The 20,818-nt window shown below is 45.7% G+C and overlaps 1 protein-coding gene across 3 annotated transcripts in view; it reads left to right on the top strand.

Annotated features, from left to right (window-relative positions):
* Positions 1-20,818, top strand: part of CERS2 (ceramide synthase 2) — a 272,224-nt gene that overhangs the window by 65,919 nt on the left and 185,487 nt on the right. Inside the window, exon 1 of one of the 3 annotated variants that reach the window (XM_069649756.1) lies at positions 19,853-19,954. The exons of the other annotated variants lie outside the window; for them this stretch is intronic. The gene's annotated coding sequence lies outside the window, so the exon portion shown is untranslated. Of the gene's footprint in view, positions 1-19,852; positions 19,955-20,818 lie in introns of those variants that run through there. 3 annotated transcript variants of the gene reach the window in all.

The following is a 20,818-nucleotide window of genomic DNA, read 5'->3' as shown; positions in this document are numbered from 1 at the left end:
TGACAACGGTGTGAGTTCTTTCCTTTCACCCCTGCTCCAGTACCCAAAGTGCTTGCTACATCTACACTCTGCATTTTCTGTGTCCTTTCCACAGGCATGAGTTTCTGCTCGTGTTTTTATAGTCAGTTATTTTTGCATTTTTATTTTTGCATATTCGTCAAAGTACTTCCCTTTTTTTGGTAAATGGAAACTTGATTGAAAAGTCCTATATTTTGCACTCTTCTATTGTTGAGTTGCTACTGTTAGCACATCCACACCCGTCTTATAGCTTGCCCTCTGCACACGTTACAACAAAAGCCAAAGGAGTGCCTGTTTCACCTTTGATTGGATCACTGTTGGTTTGTAGTAATGTGAGGGCTGAGTAGGTGAAGTAGCCATTGCTCATTCTTCTACTCCTGAACAGCAAAGGTCATTGCATCACACTACTACTCTTGTTTCTTGCTACAAGGGATATTTCGTTCGTGGGAGTGGAAGGTGGATACTGGTTAGGAGCACCCTAAAGAGGTGGGGGCAGTCACCCTAAATCTGTGTGGAACCAGCGTGGAATTCCTCAGTGCACCATGAGGAAATTTCAGGCCTATCAGGAGTCGGCATGCTGTGAAACGATCATAGTCGGGAATGTTGGCACTATTTTGATGTAGAAGTGATTAGGTTGGCAGTGAGGTAGAGGGGCCTCTAAAGAAGCTTATGCGATAATCTGCTGATTTTTGATCTTGAATGTGTGGAAAGAACTAAATCCAGTGTCCGTTTACTTATTTTTCCGCGCGCCATGATATTTCCCGAATAGACTTTAAAATTACCAGTCTGACCCTCCTAGGTGTGAAACAGAGTTGTAAGAGTCTTCCCCGGACGTTTTTCAACTGATCCCTGGTATTCATGATGATTAATCTTCTTCAAGGCGGTTGCAGGGACACAATGGACTGGCAATTACAGCCAGATGTGCTTGAAGAAAAACGTTTAAGCGCTATGATAATGAGGGGGCTCGAGAGAGATTTTGAAATCCACTGGAAGCTGGAACTGAGCATGGTCACAGGATAGTATGCTTTTCAAATGTTATAGGAGGGGGTATATCTCTTGAAACAGAGGGGGATATCCTCAAAACAAAGAAAACCAAAGGCACTGGAAGGGGTTCTCTGGGATGCAGAGCCAAGGTATGAAAGTGGGCAGGATAGGAGTGTCCGGGGAGACATCGGTGAAAGGATGATGATGATGATGATGATGATGATTAAGCAGCAGCAGGGAAGCGAGTTGAGTAAAGTCCAGGATGGGAGATCAAGCAAGTTCGTGGTATGACCGAAACAAGAGGAAACGGGAGGCAATTGATGCATTGCAGGTATGAAGGATAAGAATTTTAACATGGTGAGGCAACCCCAAGAAATAAGCATGGTCTTTAGCAAATTCTAGCAGCAATTGCACACCCTGCGGATCCTTGTGGAGGGCAATGTAGGTGTCGGCTTAAAAAGGCTCCGAAACTAAACTGAATTAAGGTGTACTTGACCTTTGAAAATGAACTCACGCCAGAGGCAATCGGGCAGGTTAGTTCTGGTGAAACACCTGAACTATTGAGTTTTAAAAGGCATTCAGTAGCCACTTGACCCATAAATCACATGAGGTATACACTAAGACCATGGATAGGAGACCACTATCAGCATGGAGTAAGATCCCTTAGTATGTGGCTACTACAGGCCACCGTCACTAATCCACGTGGGCGGTAAAATGGCTGAATAGGAAATATAATTCAGCCTCGAATTGGAAAACTGGTGCACTCTGATCAAGTGCTGTTCGTCCATGGATGGGCCACTGCATTTCAACATTCTAATAATATTTATTGTGATTTAGTTTACATTATAAACTTTACACAAACTTTTAAAAATGTCAACATTGGTAGGTTGACGGATGTCCTGATCATGAGCTTGGATCTTGGGAAAACCACAGTGCTCTTCTATGCCGAGAAGGCATTCCGTTTAGTCTTGTGGGCTTGCTTTGGGAGGCCCATGAGGCATGCTGCAGCTGATGACCTTCCTTCACCAAGGGCCAGAGTCTGGATGAATGGTAGGACCTCAAGATTATTTTGGCTACATAAGGGCATTTGGCAGGGATGCGCCATTATTTTCCCTTGCAATGGAAACACTTCTGGTGACGATGGAGAAGACCCTACGAGGGAGAGGCAGTGTTGGTCAGGTGGAATAGATGGCATTCTACGCGGACTGTATTATGCTGCATCTAAAGAATTGCATTTTGTGAGGGTCCAATAAATTGTTGACTAATTTTACAAACTAACTGGATGAAGTCCACGTTTTTCTTGGCTGAGGAGATCCCAAGATAAAATATGAATACAGCCCTAAAGTAGCCGGGGTGAAGATTAACTAAGTCAGAGTGTAAATGTACAGGACATGTAAAGACGCCTTCCCACAGAATACAGAGAAAATACGGTGTAAATTGGATGGAAAATTGTTAATAGCTATGGGGGCAAGGATGGTGCGTGCTAGGTTAATAGTCCCAAAACATTTGCTTTAGCCCCAAAACATTTGCATTTGTCCACACATATTCGATACTAATCTTCAAACGATGTGACACGCTTCTAAATTAGCCAGTTTGGGCAGGAAAGGTACCAAGATTTGCACTGACCATTAGGTTCCTCACATAGGAAAATCGGGGGCTGCGAGTCCCCAACGTACGCAGATGTTAGCGCAGCTGCAGCTTGCGCTGCCCTGGTGTAAAACAGAATGTCACAGCCCAAGTGGACCTGAAGAATGATGCAATACGGCAACACAGGTGCTAACCAAGATGGCCAAAGAGAAACGGAAGAGAGGGGTCCAAGGAACGGTATGAGGCAGGCATGGAAGGTGGTGATGAGGCACCAGTAGTAGAGAAGGTCATCTAGCACCCTGATAGTGCTCTGGGTGTTCATGCCACAGACGGTGTGATGAAGGTTTAACTGGAAGTAGGAGGCTAGAAGTGGTAGGTTCCCTGTATGCAGAAGGAAGATATAAATCCGTAGAGATGGTTGATGATGGAGGTAGGACAATTGGTGATGTTATGAAATAAGGACAAGTGAGCGATGTAGGCCTAGGTGTAACGCTCACCTGACTCCCACGGAGGTGCTGGCCTGGTTCGTGCTGCTGTGACCTCTTCTAAGGTGATGCGCAGGGTTCGGAAGACGGACTGGACCGGGCCCCCAAATCTGGCTTGTCTGGCTCGCAGAAGTATCCTTCTTAGGGTCTGGAAGGACGAGCTCTCCATCCTGCTTCTGATGCAGGGGCGCGTTGGTATCCAGTTACTTCACTGGATTTTTGGATTGGTGAGAACCAAACTTGTTTGGCTTCCAGGTAAGTTTTTTGATAAGAGGTTCCCCTTGTGTCCATGCATTATTGTACTAATGCTAGTGTATTTTTCCCCATAGGGGCCGGGGTACGGAATGCCGGGGAACAGGCACCGACCCGAGATGAGAGGTGAAATCCTTGTAGAAATCAGGTAAGTCTTTAATGAGCGTTTTTTGGTAATGTCTTTTCATTCGCTCATTAACGCTGATGTCTCTTTTTCCCCTTAGGGGCCGGGGTCCGGAAATGCCAGGATGCGGCGTGGACCCGAAATGAAGAGGGAATTAATCAACAGGTAAGTCTTAACATGGAGATTTACCTTTCCTTATTCCCTTCTCTCTCTCACCTTTTGTTCTGGTCTTTTTCTCCCTAGGCGCTACATGGAGGCACCCTGTAAAGGTGGGTGGAATGCGGCGCTGCAGCGATCGACGCGATGAGCTTTTAAATAAAAGTCTTCCTTTTCAGGATTGTCAGCGAGATGTCTCCGGGATGCGGATTTAGCAGGTAAGGACTTTTCCTTCTTCTCTTCCTTTGCAGGTGATCCAGGATGCTGGCAGGCGTGGCAGAAGTCAGGATGCAGGAGCAGACACGGTGAGCGTCCAGCTGCTAGATGCAGAACAACGCGAAGCACGTGTGGCTGTTCGGGTGGGGTTTAAATAACCTTGGAAGAAGTTCCAGGTATGTATCCTTCCCCGACCACGCCCGGATGGTAAATTAGTCCCACAGGTAAAGTAGGTCCTTTCAGGCCTCAAGGAGGCCGGGATCCTGCAGCATGGTCTGCATCAGGTAAGTGCACACAAGCACTTCCATAATAAGCCTGGCGCCATAGGCGCCAGGACACTGTCCAAAGGGCCCCTATATGGGGTTGCTGGTCCTTCCTTGGGGACTGGATGTCCGCTTTCGGGGACGCAGGGCTTGAACCGGCTCCCCGGGAGCGGGCATCATGTCACTAGGCTGCTGGAATGGCTGCCAAGGGAGCGGGAAATAAAGCCCACCTGTTATATATTCTACAAGCAGACAGTGTATGAAAGATAGGCACCAATATTTATTGGAGCATATCCCTACAAAAGGAGGCAGTGGTGGGAGAGTTAGACTAGGAGATAAGAGGAAGAGTGAAAGGAAACATGTGGGCGAACTAAGAAGGTGACCCAGAATGTCTGATCCAGGCTGATGTCATGATCTTTTTCAGATCCTATGATACTACCCATTGCATAAATGCATCGGACATGTTGTGAGCTGTAGAGCAATGGATTCCGCTGTGCTACCTCTAATATAGTATTGTCCCCCGGTAATAGTGTTTTGGAGATTTGTGGGAGATGGAGGGTATACTAGAGTTAAAACTATAGCTTAATGCCCAACGCATGATATTGGCTGTAGCCCCGAAGCTGTCTGTGGAATGGATAAGATGTTCTAACCTAGAGTAGTATCAGCAAAAAGGAGTGCTGACGGAACAACCCCTTTCAGATACAGGGTGGGTGTTCTACTTGTATGTGTAATGAGAGGGAAGAATGCTAGCTGCTAGCACATCCATAACTGGCTACTATAGACATGTGAGGAGAATTCATAGCCTATATGATGAGACATGAGGGAGGGGATGAGCTCAGACATTAACAATTGCCAGAAACTAGCTCATCTGCCCGACAAGTTGTCCCAGTTCATTTTACAGACCAAGCAGTCCTACCACATAAGGGGTTATAAGCCAAATGGGTCTCTAGCAGCAAAGCTTAGGAAACTAAAACACTGCAGGTTTAAGGGACACACCTGGGGAAATGAAGAGGGAAGAAACTGGGAAAAGGGATCTTTTATTGAAGAATACTGCTGAGCCCTTATGAAGTGGGAGAGGTTGCATATTGACCAACAAAGGGAGTTCTTGACAGCCATCTCATTGGTGAGAATACAAGTGGAGGAAAGTGAAGACCTTGGGGGTGATATGGTCCCTTCCGAAGTGGAAATGGTCTTCGACTTCCATTGAATAAAGTTCCCGGACACGACTGGTTCACTAATCAATACTGTAAGACGTTGAGAGCCATACTTGTGGCCCCTCTAAGAAAATTATTTAATAGGTTCTTTTACTCCAATACAGCGTAGTGCAGTAACTACCTTGGCATTAAAACTGACTTGAAGCAATGTTCCTCAGGTCGCCAGGATCGCTTCTTAATGGGGATGCAAGAATGTAAACCAAGATCTTGGCAATGTGCTAGATGTGGGTGTTGCCGAACATGGAAAGCCTGGATCAAGCCGGACTTGTAATTAATCGTACTACTCCTGATTTATATCGGGAGAATCCTAAATATAGTGGAATGGGGCAAAATGACTGGACAGAAATGTGCTCTATATCACAACAAGTGTTTAATGTAATAGATTTGGCACTTATCAAGTTGGCATTAGAAGCACTTGTTTTGGTGCCAGTATTCACTAAAAAAAAAATATTCTGGCAAACTTTACGAATCCTACAACGAGAATATGTGTTGATGGGAAGTTTACTGCCCCATCAAAATCATATGGGGGTACTCCAACAGGATTGCCCCTTCTCCCCAGCCTGGTCTTCAAACTGGCAATGGAACCTTTTGCGCAACATGTGAGGGCACGGCAGGGGTGGAATGTAAGGGGATCCGGCATAAATTGGCACTGTACGCTGATAACATTATTCTAGCCCTGAGGAACCCGGGGCGCTCAACCGATTTAAGGAGAGGATATCCAGCTTTACCATTCAGTATATAAAATCCAAGGCATTTAACATTAGAGGAGAAGAGGAAGTAATGCAGCACTTCGAGGCAACTCTACAGTTTACTTGGGCGAGGGACAATGTTGAATACCTAGTAATGGGGATGACCTCTGCATACAATAATTTATATAGTGCTAACGTCCCAGAAGTGTGGAAAGCAAGTATAGAAGACAGTAAATTTGCTACCTAGACTCCTCTACATCTTTGGGGATTTACCGTCAGTATCACTGGGGCAATGATTGGACGCCTAGAGGGAGAAATATTTGCATTCAAATGGGGTAGGCAATGTCCAAGAATTCCTTGTAAAGTACTGGTGTTCTCCATTATTGGGTGGGTTGGGAGTTCCGGAGATTCCTCATAGCAGATTGCTCCTGTGATAGGCTGTGCACTAACCCCCTGAGACAAAAGGATGGAGGGAAATCGAGCAGAGTGGGAGTGACATCCCATTATCTAAAATAGCACTTTTGGGAAAGGAGTCCGGTGAGACAGGTGAGCGTCTGCTAACCGCCACCAAATGTTCACTGGCCTACCAGGATAAGGGATTATAAATGGGGTTGGGGAGGATTAGGCCAAGATGAGGACCTTTTTTTTCCCCTGATAACAAACAACCCAGACTTCAATTCGGGGATGGCCAAGAATCGATGAAGAGCCTGCGAGCAAAACAGACCACTTTTTTTTTTTTTTTTTTTATTATTTCTTTTTATTTTTTGTATATAATCTGTTTAGATTTTTACAAAAAAAAAGTTTTCAGTTCTTGAAGTGAAAGGACGTTTCTGCGTAATTGGTAATTTCTCAAGGAGGACCAAGAAAGCGAAGAAGAGCGAAGAGAGAGACTTTTCCGATAGTTTACTTCTGTGACGTCTTCTCTAATGCAATGGTTAACAGTTTGGTAGCTGCTATAAACCACCTTGTTTGGGCTCCCGTGATGAGGCGGTTCCACCAAATGTTGTCGTCAATGACGTAAGACAGTTCGTACACAGGACCGATGAAGGCCTTTCTTTCTTGGTCAATTGCAGGACAAACCACCAAGAGGTGTTTGATAGATTCTGTGGATTGAGCATCTCTGCAGAGTCTGCAGGATCTTTCTTCATTTACTGAGCGGATGGCTAAAACCTCTTGTGTCGGAAAAAGATTTAGACGGGCTTTCAACAGAGATCTCATAAGAAGTTTGCTCGGGTATTTCGTACAATATTCCATCGTTTTTTTCAGTTTATTGATGACAGGTGGCAAGTGGGCTAGCAGTTTGTTCGCTAAAGCATTGTCATTTGTTTTTATCCAATCGAGCCATTCCATTTTTGTTTTTATTCTCAGAGGGTTCTGGATAAGTTCTTCTTCTGAGCACGCTATATCTTGCAATATACGTCTTTGTTTCTCAGCCCAGTTGTTAAGTAATGTGTTGCTCCCTTTTAGATAATTCCTCAGAAATCATCCTATATATTTCCAGGCTTTCTGGGTTCCTGATTTTTCCGTAGAGTTGAATGGTACTCTGAGCGACCACTGCCTCCATGGAAATCAGCCCAGGTTCACGTCTTATAGGTGCCACAGCTGTCGATTTCGGTAGGCCTAATGTTGCTCTCCAGATAAAACCTTCTAATTTGGTCCATAGGGTCGAAGGAATAGCGGGGCTGGCATCCATGCCATAAGTTAATGCTGGAATTACTTTTGACTTCTAGAATTGGATTGCCGGTAGAAGACTGTATTTACCGTATTTTCTGTCGACTGCTCGTAGTTGGACCGTTTTTGGCTTTTGTCCACAGGGTTGCCTGCATACTTAAACCTCTTTTCGTGCTGTCAATGTCGACTCCAACGTATTTGAATGTGGAGACAATTTCGATTTTAGAGTGGTCAAGGTACCACTTCAAGGACTCCTTTTTTTTCGGCCCCTGCTTCTGAAGAATCAGGACTTTCGTTTTAGATTTATTGATCTCCAAATAGTTTTCCTTGGTGTAGTGGGCCAAGTTATCCATTTGCCATTGAAGGCCCACCTGAGTGTGATCCAGAATGATAAGATCATCGGCGTATCGCAGTCTGTTAACCGTTGTATTTCCAATTTTCGGCGGAAAGGATCTAATCAGATCTTGTGAGGCTTTGAAATCGCCAAGGAAGGAGATGAAGAGAGCAGGGGCAAGAGGGCATCCCTGTTTTACTCCACGATTAGATGGTATGAGGTTGGAGAGTAGCCCTTGGTGGTTTAGTCTGACTGAAACACTGGTGTTGGTGTGTAAGGCGATGATCGGGTCAAGGATCCGGTTATGGCAGTTCCACTTCTTCAGTTTGGTTCAGAGTTTCGATCTGTCAACTTTATCGAAGGCCTGGGATAAATCCACGAAGGTGAGGAAAATTCTTGGGGCACCTAGCAAAACTTTTTCTTTCAGGATGTTTAGAATCATTATATTAGCAACTGTACTGATGTTTTTCTGAAATCCCGTTTGGAGTGGGTCCCTGGCCGGAGAGATTCTTGCCCAGTTCTGGAAGTGGGTCAAAAGGCTAGTAGCAAAGACTTTACCGATGACGTCCAATAAAGCTATAGGACGGTAGTTGGAGGGGTCTTCCCTGATGCCTTTTTTGAAGATCGGAACGATGATTGCTTGGTTCCATGAGCTAGGGATTGTCTTTCGTTCTTTGCAGTCTTTGAAAATCATGCTCCGGACCGCTGACCAGGCCTCTGGATGTTGCCTTAAAACAGTATTTGCTAGACCGTCGGGCCCAGGAGCGCGCGACAGTTTCAATTTCGAAATGATAGACCTTATATCTTCTATACTGGAGAGATCAACCCAGTTAGATTTTGTAGAAGGTTTTGTCCTCTCGATGGCGGAGGGAGGGTGATCAAACAGTTTTGAAAAATGGTTAATCCAACGCTCTTCGGAGACCGTGTTTATCATCTGAGAATTAGGATGGGGTTTGGTGTTGACTATTTTCCAAAATTCTCGAGTTTTTTTGTTGGCTATGATCTTCATCATATTTTCGGCGTCGGCTTGGTAGAGGGCTGATTTGATGTTTCTTATCCACTGTTTGTGAAGTCTCAGCTCGCAAAGCTAGGATTCCCAAAGCGTAGAAGAGCTCGAAGTCGTAGCCTCTTTTTTTAATTTTCTTAAGTGACGACGCCTGATCACTAGGCTCCGATTATAAATGTGGTTGTGATTTTCGGCCTGCTTGTCTAGCCCTTTTCGAGGTTTTTTGTAGGTCAGAAGCAGCGTGATATAGCTGGACCTAAGGTTTGCGTTGTCTGCTTTGATGTCAGAGGTTAAGATTTTGTATTCGTCTGACAATGTTTTGATATCGTTTTCAGTCATGCGTAGACGAGAGAGCTGCGTTTTGGTCTCAATTGGAACGTTATAGAATAGCTGATCCCGACGGCTGGTGCTGCAGGTGAGGTTTAGGAGGTGGTGATCGCTCGCTTCCGTTCTGATTACTTTGAAAGAAGCTATATTCGAGTAGATTTTTTCAGAAACAAAGATATAGTCGAAATTTGCTGTAGATTGATCGCGCTCCCATGTGGGAATTGTAATTTGATTAGTAGATTTTGCAGCATTTCGAAGGTTTTTGGAGTTCATTAGCGTGATCCACATTTTTCCTCTTTCTGCCGTCGGTATTAACTCTGACCGGTTCAAGCAATTAGCATTGAGATCTCCACAGATAAGGATGTTCGAGGTTTCATGTTTAATCATTATTTCATCGATGATGTTGGCTGCTTCGTTGCAAAATTTACCGGGTGACGTTTTCGCTCGTTGTTATGAGTACTGCCAGAAAAGCATAGGTAGCTGCTATTGTCTTGTTGATAGTTATGGTCGATCCTGTCCGGATAGCGGTCAGTAGGCCAGAGGATGGTCTGCCAAACGGACCTTTTAGGGCAGGCGAGATCTCAATGGTGTAGCCATCTAAAGCGGGTTTGTTCAGTAACCAAGTTTCTTGAAGGCAAAGAATATCGTGGACCACCAGGTTGTAACTACCAATTTTGGTAAGGCGTGTGTGGCCTCTGGTGTTCCATGAAGCTACGGATATGGAGGAATTTTGAAGCGCTTCGTAGTTTGCTTGGGGCCGCCACGGTAGAGAGTTGGCTCCCCTCGTTTGCTGCTATCTTTAAAGGCCAGGTGTAAAGGCATCTCACAATCAGGACCATGTGCCTTTTGTTGGCTTGGTGTCTGGATGGGGAGTAGACTGGTCTCTAATTTGTTTTGCTCGTACAAAGTGATCTGGTGATACAGGTCTTCGTTCTTTGTGGTACTCTTTGTACTTTCTTGGTTCACTTTTTTTCTTCAATTCTCTCGTGGTGTTGATTTTTTGAGTAGTCCGATCTATTCGGATATTTCCCCGAATATCTGTGTTCGTTGTGGCCAAATTTTTCCGACGAGACAGTGTTCTTCCCCGTCTTTTAGATCTGTACAGGTCCTCAGTTTGAGATTTGTATCTCTAGTTTTTAGCCGGTGTTTTTTTGGAATTTTCTGCTTGGCTCTTGTTGGTATTTGCTATGTGGATCTCCGTCAAAATGAAGCCCGCATGATCCAATTTTGCATAGACTTCTTGGGGAATCTCCCGGAGCACCAGGCTCTTGATGTGTAAGAATGCCTTTGCTTGCTTGTTTCTGTGATAGGGCTCTATGAGCGTGAAGTCATCAGACTTTAAGGTGTTAAGTATGTCGACCTGTTTGAGGATCTTGAGGACGGTTCTTCAATTCAGGATCATGTAGTGATCTTCAAATAGTTTTTGTTCGATTTTGAACAGGCAGACAGAGTCTGCAGACTTGCTTTTAGGTTTTGAAGACGGTCCGCTTCGGTGTTCGATTGAAGACTTTCTGTCTTTAGTAGGCGAATGTCTGGTCGAGGAGTTAGATTGGGTAGATTTGAATTTTTGGTATAGTTGTTCAATGCTCATGTCTTTCGCCTGGCTTGTATTAGATGGCCTCGTGCCCGGGTTAGAGAGTGGAGATTTGCTAGTGGTTTTTTTTTTTTTGTTAGTGGCGATTCAATTGAAATTTGGTTTCCAGGACTATCTTCCGTTTCTGTGTCGAGCTCGTAAATTTCTGCTGAGTCCTCATGCTGTGATAGGTCGATCAAGGAACTTTGACAGATGAATTCGTCAGCCGATCTTGGTGAAAGTATAGGGTGAGTCGTAGTATTGATAATGTTTTCGAGTTCGTTCAGTTCATGCGAGGTCTCTCCTAGTTTTTTTTGTGGTTTCCATTTGAACTCGTTGTTGAATCTGGCGTCGGTTCTTTGCTCCTTGCACTCGAGTCGTGTTGAGGGCTTCTGGATAGCTTCAATAAAGGTTGTTTAGCCGTAGAAGCGGTTGCTTTTGTTGAAGTGACACTTTTTAGTGCCGGTGGTCACCGTTGGTTGTGGTGAATTTTTGTTTTTTTGAATATCAAAAAGGGGAGCCGTTTTAATGGTTTGTGGTTGGCATGAGGTCTGGGTTTCTTTGTCGTCTGAAGTGTTTTTTTTCTGACTTGTGTTTTGGAGGAGTCGTAGTTTCTCCTCCAGGACTGACAGCTTCAGGTCCCTGGTTTATCTATGCTTCTTGTTGGTTTGGTCCAGAGCGGTGATAAAACCTTCCACAAATATCAATTTGGTGTGCATCATTGTTGTAACTGTGATGCTATCTTTTAACGAATAGTTGATACGTTCGTAAAGCTTCCCAAATGGTGCTAGAGCTATTGTTATAGCTGATATGATGGTGACCAAGTCGCTAATTTTTTTAATTTTTTTTTTTTAGATGGTGAGTCTTTTGGGGTTGTGAAGCTATTTAGCTAAGTCTCCTATTTCTTGGGGGAGATTGTGTTTGAGGTGTGAATGGTGATGTTGGTGGAGGTAGAGAACTACTTTCCTCTGTCTGAGTAGGTTGATCTAGGTTTTTAGGTTTCAGAATTTGCTGGACTTCAAGCGGTTGGGTCTTCGGTTGAGTCTCAAGTAGTGATTCGGAATTTGGGACTGGGAGAGGCGACGGTGTAATTCCATCAAAAGGTTTTTCTTTGCGAATGTTTTTTGTGGTTGGTGGCAACAGGGTGCCAGTTGGGTCTTCCTCTTGGGGAGGCAACGAAGTTTTGATGAGGTCTGCTGGTTCAGGTTTTCCCAAGATGTTTAAGCATAGTGTAAGTGGAGGTGTAGGCTGTGAGGTTGCGGCCGGTGTATTTGGTATGACTTCTTTTGGGTTCACTTCTGTAACCCCATTTATTGCCTTTGTTGCTTGCCTTACCCTTTTCTCTGCGTTGCTTGGGTCTGAATCGCTTTTGTCGGTACTCGAGGGGTCTATTAGTTTTTTTGCTTGTCGTGTTGTTTTTCTAGCTTTGGTGGCTGGTGGGAGGTCTTGGATTGCTACAAATTTCCGCATCCGAAAGTTCATTTGTCTCATCTAACTTTCTTTTACACTGTTTTTTAAAGAAGTCTTTCAGAGCCGAAGATAGCAGCGGGCGAGGGAGGATTTTCTTCCCTATGTCCTTTTTCCTGTATTTTCTTTTTGAGTTTTGTATTTTTTTGGAGTGCGCATCTTGTTTGTTATTCGACGCCAGGATTTGAGGGTCAGTGACTTCGGGAACGGATACCTCTGGCAGTGCTTCAATGACTTCGTGAGATGCTTTAATAGTGCTGGCTTTGGTGATTTTTAACGAGGAGGGGTCTTTTGAGCTTAGACGGTTCCCCTCGCTTTGCTCCCTTGGTGGGTTTGCTGGAGCAGTTTGATCCATTGCTGCGTGGATTTGGACCAGAGTTAGAACTGTAGCTGTTGATGGTTTCACTACCTGACAAAGGGACCTCTGTGGGGGGCGCCACAGCGCCGGCTGTTTGGGTTGTTTGAGTTGCAGGCGGGAGCTGGTTTTCCGGCCGTGCTCTCGGACCCATGCTAGGGAGAAGATGGCCACTGTTGAGAGGCAAAATCTGAGCCGGCAAAACTTGATCCTGCCCCCCCCCCCCCCCCCTCATTTTTGCTTTCGTTTTCTTCAGCGACTGGATATTCTCCCTCGACCTCCGGCGCAGCCCAGGCTGCAAGCACAAGGGCGGACGCTGACCGTCCTCCCAACAGTCAAATCGTCCACACCTCTCGCCACCGTGAGGGCCTGGCGGGAAGGCTGAGCAGGCTGAGCGCTGGTGTTAGAAGGAGATTCCAGTGCAATTGGTGATTGCAGCAATGCGGGAACTGCGGCGTTGCGAAGTTCCCGAGAGTCCCGTGGGTCCCGAGAGTCTTCGGTGTTCGTGGTTTGCTGAACAGGTAAGACGGGGAATTCTGAGGGGGGGGTCGCAGCTGTTAGGGGGAATGTACGAGAAACTTGGTGGGACCGCAGGGGTGAAAAATGTCAATTCCCTGTAGTCCTGTTGGGAGAGTTCAGTGCTGGTAGAGCGACTGCTGCTACTGCCGGAGACTGTCTCAACCTCGTCTCAAGCGCCGCTCACTGCTCCGCAGTGTATGCTGTAGTTAAGTGGGTCCTCCCACGATAGACAAGGTAGAGAGACTGCTGCTACTGCCGGAGACTGTCTCAACCTCGTCTCAAGCTCCGCTCACCACTTGTATTATCAGATCGAGATTTAAATAGGGGCTCCTCACACTTATGGAATGCAGAGAGTGGCTGTTGATGGGGGGGGGGGGGGGTGGTTCCAAGAGATTGATACCTGCAGATGTAATATTGGATCTCAAACGGGTAAGTACGGCAGAGGGGCACTAGGACACCACTGGGGATGTAAGTGAGAATAAAGGGACGGCCCCCGAACAGAAGTGTCTGCATACTCTTGGATAGGGCAACCTCTGATGATAAATATATTTTTTTAAAGGATGGGCGCAGGAGGTGAGGGACAGATTTCAACTGTATTGTGGGTGAGTGCACACCCATCCTCAATGTACACCTATAAAAGAGTGCTCTTCTAAAATGTTTTGTCCTTGGTATTTATTTGTGATTTTTCACCTCACCACCACATCACCACAGTGCTAGTGGGGATGTGGGAGAAGAGCTAACCTGTACCACGGGTGCTGGGAGTGTCCAATTGTGGACTTATTGAAAAGGGATACTGGAACACATAAAAGATATGGTAGGTATAAAACTGGCCCTGGACCAATCATTTTGGGGACGTTAGAGGATGTAGATACATAATGCAGGGCAGGGTGCAACCGCAGTGTTAATCATACACACTTGTTAAATGCAGCCAGGACAATACTTGTGCAATTCTGGAAATGAAGGGAAGGCCCCAGAATGGAACAATGGTGGATTATGGCATGGGGCGTAATGGCCATGGAGAAAATAACTGAATTGTCTAATCGAAATGTAAAGCATAGAGCGCAATGGTTCCATAAACTGCTACTGTTGAAGAATGTCTTGCTGCTGTGAATAGATAGGATAATTGGAGTGTCTTGGGGCATGGAAAGACCCCAGATAAAAATATAGCGAGAATGTGGAGTCCTCCATGGTTCTCGGCTGGGCTTGTAGGGTTGACTGTTTTTCAGCTCTTATATTGGCATGTGCACGTTTATTGTACTTGTTTGTTTCACTTGTACCACCGTTTGAGTAATATTTTTCTAAATAGTAACTGTGTATCTCATTGCCTTGATTACAAGAGAGTTTGTTAACTCTCCAATGTTGGGAGGAACATTTCTGCTGCTATAGACTCGGGCATTTTGGTTAAAAAAAAGAAAAAGATGGGCACATTCTTTAATATCAGTCAGTTTTACTCCATTTAAAGGGACTCATTTTGGCAACATTTGGTGGGCAGTGATTGTAACATATGCTTTTGTATAAGCACATCTGTACCGCAGGCACACTTCCCACTGACCCGTCTCTTGCTTTATATCCTTACCCTGAATACAGTTCTTTGTTGCAGGCACACTACCTCCTGAGCGATTTTACTGAGGGTCTGGCACATACTGGGATCACTGCAATAGCTATATTAATCCACCCAATCATATTATTTGGATTGGAAACTAACTTTCAGATTTCTCGAATAATCAAACACCTAAAGAAAATAGCATTTTCAATAGTGACTTCATGAACTATCCAGCTCAATGACTTTCGGCTGCAGCTGCAAAACACTGAAGACCTGAGGTGCATTAGAAATCGAGTTTTGCTTCAGCTCGCCCCTCTCCAGCGAACCACCAGATGAGTCTCTTTGTCCAGCACATGAAGAGCAGGGCCTTTCTTGACACTTTCACACCTGCTCTGCCTGCACTCAATCAAAAAAGTGACAGCAGCATTTGTTTAATGATCCTTTTAAAACATAAACATGACATGTCTGGATGATTGCAGGCAGCAGTAAAGGCAGTTTTTAATGTATTTTGGAGAGGAAACTATTCACTTTGAGTGAAAATAAAAGATTCGACTGGAGCCGAATATCACATTTGTAGCTGGAATTTTGCCAAATACTCACTCAAAGCCAAATTTCGGTACCCTAAGAACAGAAAGAAACACAATGGGGAGGGAAAAGTTGATCTACGAGTAAACAGACATCAAATATCTAGATCCTGATGACCAAAATTGATCTTGTGAAAAGGTCTTTTGTCGGAAAATGTATTCAATTTTTTTTAAGCGCTTTTCTACAATATGTGAAATATCCCATGAGCCTTGTTGTAGCATTTTTCTTTTTGTCACACTTTGGGCTTCCTGGAAGTTTGCGGAGTTGGGAGGGCGGCACAAAATTTAAACGCACCAAGAAGTGATTCTAGACTGGAAAATGGACATTATATAGCTTATTAGTTTAATCCCCATCCCATTTGAACTCCGTGGGAAAATGTGAATTAGGGTTTTTACTACAAGCGTGGCACCGAATTTAACGCAATGCATGTTTTTCATTATGCACAGAGCACTTTTCGCGCCAGAAAATATTTCTAGATTTTCTCCCAGGCAAACATTTGTAGGTCCTGTAATGACATTGTTGAATCATTTAAACATATGTTTGTGATTGTACGTTTGTTCATTCACCATTTTGGTTGCGTATCTGGCAGATACTTCAAAATATTTCCAATTTGTGTGCTCGCCTCACATTGCACAATCTTCTAGTTGACTCTGCGTACAACTGATCCTATTCCTATTAAATCGGTGAAATTATTGAATCTATTTCTCTCTCACTACAAGTTATTACAATCAAATGGCAAATCTTGAATGTAAGTGGCTGGTGGATCTACTGTGCTCTACACAGAGTTGCATCTCATATTGCAATTTGCAATAATCCTTTAACTACATTTAAAACAAAATGGCCCATTTCTGAGCTGGTAGAATAGCTCAACGGGTTCAGCACTCATTGCAGTGATCTGTGTTTGATCTGCAGGTCGCAGGTTCAAATCGCATCACAGTCAGCTCAGTCTTCTAAGGTCAATCAAGTGGTTACCAATTTCAATTGGGTAATAATAATGTATGCAAATATGTTCTATGTAAAGTGTTTTCGATAAGATTTCAATTTGCAATAATCATTTAAATTACAAAATGGGCCCCCTTTTGGCCCGGTAAGATAACTAGTTATTATTATTATTGAAATTCTCAATAGCAAACGTGCTGCTGCTCAGCGTTACGTGGCTCCAAGTCTAATGTTCCTTAAGCACACTGAGCTTTGGAAATGTGCTTTTCATGCCCAGATTGCCTCATGCCCGCTGGTGAAGGTTTGTCTTGTCCCCTCCTTCGTTATTTATTGGATTAATCCTATCTCGTTAACCGAATGGCCTCTCGGCTAACTTCTCACTATATGTGAACGTTTTGGTAAATTCATGTTTTAATCCTAGCTAAAAAGATGGTTAAAATATGCCTTTGTATTATATTTATAACGCCTAATAAAAGTTGGCATCTAAAAAGTCTTTGGTGTGTTTCTGGCTAATACAGAACTTCTCGGTGCCCAGTGACTCGATAAAGACGTGCTGGAGACGGTGGGTGAACTCAACGAGGCCTAAACAGGTTCTCCCCACCTAAAATAAAGGGTGGCGGGGGACATGGCATATCAGTGAAAATCCTGGCCGGGTTATTAGCTGCTCTGTGCAGACGTGCGGTGGTTAGGCCTGTGGGTATTGAGGATGCGTGTGGTGGGCCTTCCATAACCGCGCCCAGTGATTGGCTTTCGCGAGTGAAGGACCCGGCCCGGCCCGGCTTTCAGGGCGCGACCACATTCCACGGCGGTGGGAGCGAGTGCGGAATGGAGGCGATGCAGCCCCTGGAGTGGTTAATCCGGATTCCCCGCACGGACGTCCGCCACTTCAGAAAACAGATACATTCGTCAAAGCGTTGTTTTTGCTTTGTGCAAAAATCAGTCCGGAGGCGACTTGAGGCTCCTCTTGTGAATCCTACACCCATTTTGAAAAAATGCACATTTAAAAAATAAACGGCCATTTAAGAAATTATGCAGTGGGGTATATTTTCCTTGCATGCAGTTTTTTAAAATGCCACTGTCCAGTCCTGCTTTCCGGCCCCAGACACGATTAACCGTTCTCACGCGCATTAACGGCATTTCCTGCAGATAACGAGGGTTCGGCCTGCTCGCTGTCCTACCCACTATTGCACAATATGGCCGCGTTATTTAGCTGCACGGTCTGTAATAAGCACTGTCTAAGTAACATGGCGTGGACTTTCAATAGAAAGGCATGGTCTATGTGTGCAAGATGGCTGGCCCTCCAAATGAGGGAGTATTGAGACGTCTGTAGTAGCCCAAGGAGCGTGCACCACGCTGGGGCTTGACGTCCCAGCAGCCATAAACTGTTTCTTTTTACTGGGACTGAAGCAAAAGCGCATAGGCTCCCGTTATCAGCCTCTCATCGGGATCCTTGTGGACTGGAGCAGAGTTCTCTCTTCCTGGGGTCATATTGCTCGAGTATTCCACCCTGGCAAATGTCTAGGCTTTTATTCCACACCCTTGTGGACTTGCTAGGTGTGCACAGTTCAGCAGTCCTTGTGTGTTTGCACAGCAAGAGAGAGTGACTAATCACACACACACCACCGACAGCTGATGCATAGTATTCGAGGTACAATACAGCCAAGTCATTGCCAAAGATCACACCACACTGCCAACTCGCAGAGCAGGTACAGAGCGGCTTCGCTCCCTGGATCAGAGCCAGCCTCGTGTGCAAGGCTGTGCAACTGTGGACAGGGGTTTCAACGAAAGGGGGGGGGGGTTGTGTGCCCCCCCCCCCCCTAGTAAGATCGAGTTCTGGCTCCCGCAGTGTGGCCTCCTGAATGATAGACAACAGCTCCATGGGCTGCCTAGTGCAGAGAAACTAAGCGCTGTGAGGTGGGGGCCATGGTCTGAGTGGTGCCTTGGGCATTGGATGGTTTTACCTGTAGGTCGGTTCGTGTATTGGTTCTTGCTTTGGCTCGACTTGGCTGGTGGTTTGATTCTGGCCTGACTGATTTTGGGCCTGGCTCTCTTTCGGCTCTGGATATGGAGAGGTGTTGCTGGCCCTTAGGGCACTGGGATGTGAACCCGCATCAGAATGCATTTCTGGGGCTGGCAGTATCCGGGCCTGTCAGTAGTTTCGTCACAACCCATGGTGTTGCAATATCCTGTTCATTTGCCTAGTGCACCTCCGGCCTGGTCAGGCTGGTCTGTGGACTAGTGATGGTGGAAGAGGTTTGGGATGGAGTTTCTTAGTGGGGTAATGACCAATGAAGGACTCGAGTCATTGCGCTGCGTTCTTGTTTGTGCTGCAAGCGCAGCTGCAAAACGTGTATGGTACTTTATGGCCTTTGACGTGATTGTCCGATATCTGCGAGTGGGGCGGAGGGGCACTGACGTCGATAGCACAATGGTTGGAAAAAGTGTAATCTTTCACGAGCATTTTGGAAATCGAGGTGGCCCTGTGCGGCTGCATGCCGAAAATGGAAGAGTTACAGAACTTGGCTGTTTGGGCTGGGCCTGGGACGGCCGCTTCATTCGAGGAATTTCGAGAGTCTAGGAACTTGAGAGTCGAGGTTTCGAGCAGGGTTTGCATCCGTGTGGGCAGGTGTGGGCTCTGGAGAGCCCGGAGTTTGATGGTGGTGGCTGACCAGGGACATGCGATCGCAGGCGTTTATCACGACCAGGGGCGTTGCTAGGGGGGGGGGGCTAAGGTGGCTATAGCCCCTGATCTTTTAGTTGTAGCCCCAGATAGAATCTCGGGAGCTACAGCCAAAAGACTAGCTAGCCCCCAGTCCCAACAGTTCCAACATCAGCTTAGCCCCGGGTCTTTTCCAGACCTAGCAACTCCCCTGATCACGACTGAGTTGCCACAGGGTTCGGGACACAGCTCACGACCGCTCCACCCCATGGTTTAGCACTGTATATGTTTCCGCATACCTGGCCCACCATGTTGGCCCCCATTATATTCGCTTCTGAGCAGGGAAGGATTTAGTTCGGAACACACAGCTGTACTGTAGTACAAATTGTCTTGCCAGAGCGCCGTTGTGTGTGACCCGAGGCCCAGTTGAAGACACTCTGCCGTGTGTAATGCAACGACTTCAAATTGAACCTGAAAGTTTGCTCACCAGCGCAGCCCGAACTCAAACAGAGTCCAACGTTTGCATTGCGCACATTTTCCTGTCATTGTGAATATTCTGACAGCTGAAATGCGCAGGATGTTTGCTTTGCATACTCAGAAGGAATGCACATTTTAATTCCGATCAGACATCTTTGCGTTAAAGAAAGTGAATTTTGGTAAGAATGGCCGCCTCATCAAAGCAGCCAGCATCCTATATTCAGGGCGCACACATTATTTGACCCGTAGCTCCGCCCACACTACGGACCATCCGCCACGCCCTTGCGCGCAGAGTGGGGCAGGGGAGCGCCCCAGTAAAAGTCGTCCATTTGCAGCACTGCTTCCAGGTGTAGTCAGTACTCTACTGACCGTGTCTCCGTTACCAACCCCCCACCCCCTCCTTCTCGAGGCACCTGCTGTAGCTCTAATCGGGGGATCCAAACGGACAGAAACCGCCGAGGTGTGGCAGCCCGGGTGTCTAGGAATCCAGGGGGAGCAGTTCTGTGAGCAGGTACGTGCGTGCGTGCGCGCAGTGTGCTCTGTGTGAAAGCCAAACCAGCAGCAGGGCCATCGTGAGTGCGTCTGTGGCGCTGGCCCTGCACCTGTGGGGGACTCGATATTTACATTGGGAAACAATGTATAACATGTATTCAAAAGTAATTACAGGTTGGGTATTCTAGCAACATTTGCTGTTCAAAACGACACTCGAGAACTGACCAGACCGAACGACTACTAACGCGCGCTGAATGAGTGAATGGGTCTTAAACTCTCTCTTAGCTGTTCCATGAAACTCTTATCTCCGCATTTATGGCCATATAGTATGCCCACTACAGTTGGAACAATCCGTGCACTTAATTCACGGTTGCTCTGTGTTCCTATTTTAATTTGCCTTGGCGTCCCCTCCCTCCAGGATAAGTGGAATTAATTTTAGCGACTATGCTCTTTTTAAACTTGACTTCGCCTGCGTTTGTGGGTTGCATGTTATCCAACATCTTTCCGCATGAAGGAGTAAATATAGCCCCGATTGTATCCAACATGTTATCGGGAACCAAAAGAACACAATATGAAACTTATAATAGAAGTGGCTGGGTATGTATTCATGTGTGCGCTTTGAAAGATCATCCCACAGGTGCAGTGCAGGTTAGAGAGTGTAATTATAAGAAAGGCATTCATTGGGCTGAGCAAGGGGGACATGCTTAGGCGAAAGGAGAATACACGAGACCCTAACCTCATTTTTGGATGCCAATACTACGTTTTTTAATCTCATAGCAAACAAATGCACTCTAAAAAAAAAAAATTGACATTACATAGAAAATATATCAATAATACACAAACATTTCTGTACACTGGAAAGAGGAGACCCTCCCCACCACCC

Source organism: Ambystoma mexicanum, chromosome 1p (genome assembly GCF_040938575.1).
Source record: "Ambystoma mexicanum isolate Mex_15411 chromosome 1p, UKY_AmexF1_1, whole genome shotgun sequence".
Lineage (NCBI taxonomy): Eukaryota > Metazoa > Chordata > Amphibia > Caudata > Ambystomatidae > Ambystoma > Ambystoma mexicanum.
This window is presented reverse-complemented; position numbering and strand designations above follow the sequence as displayed.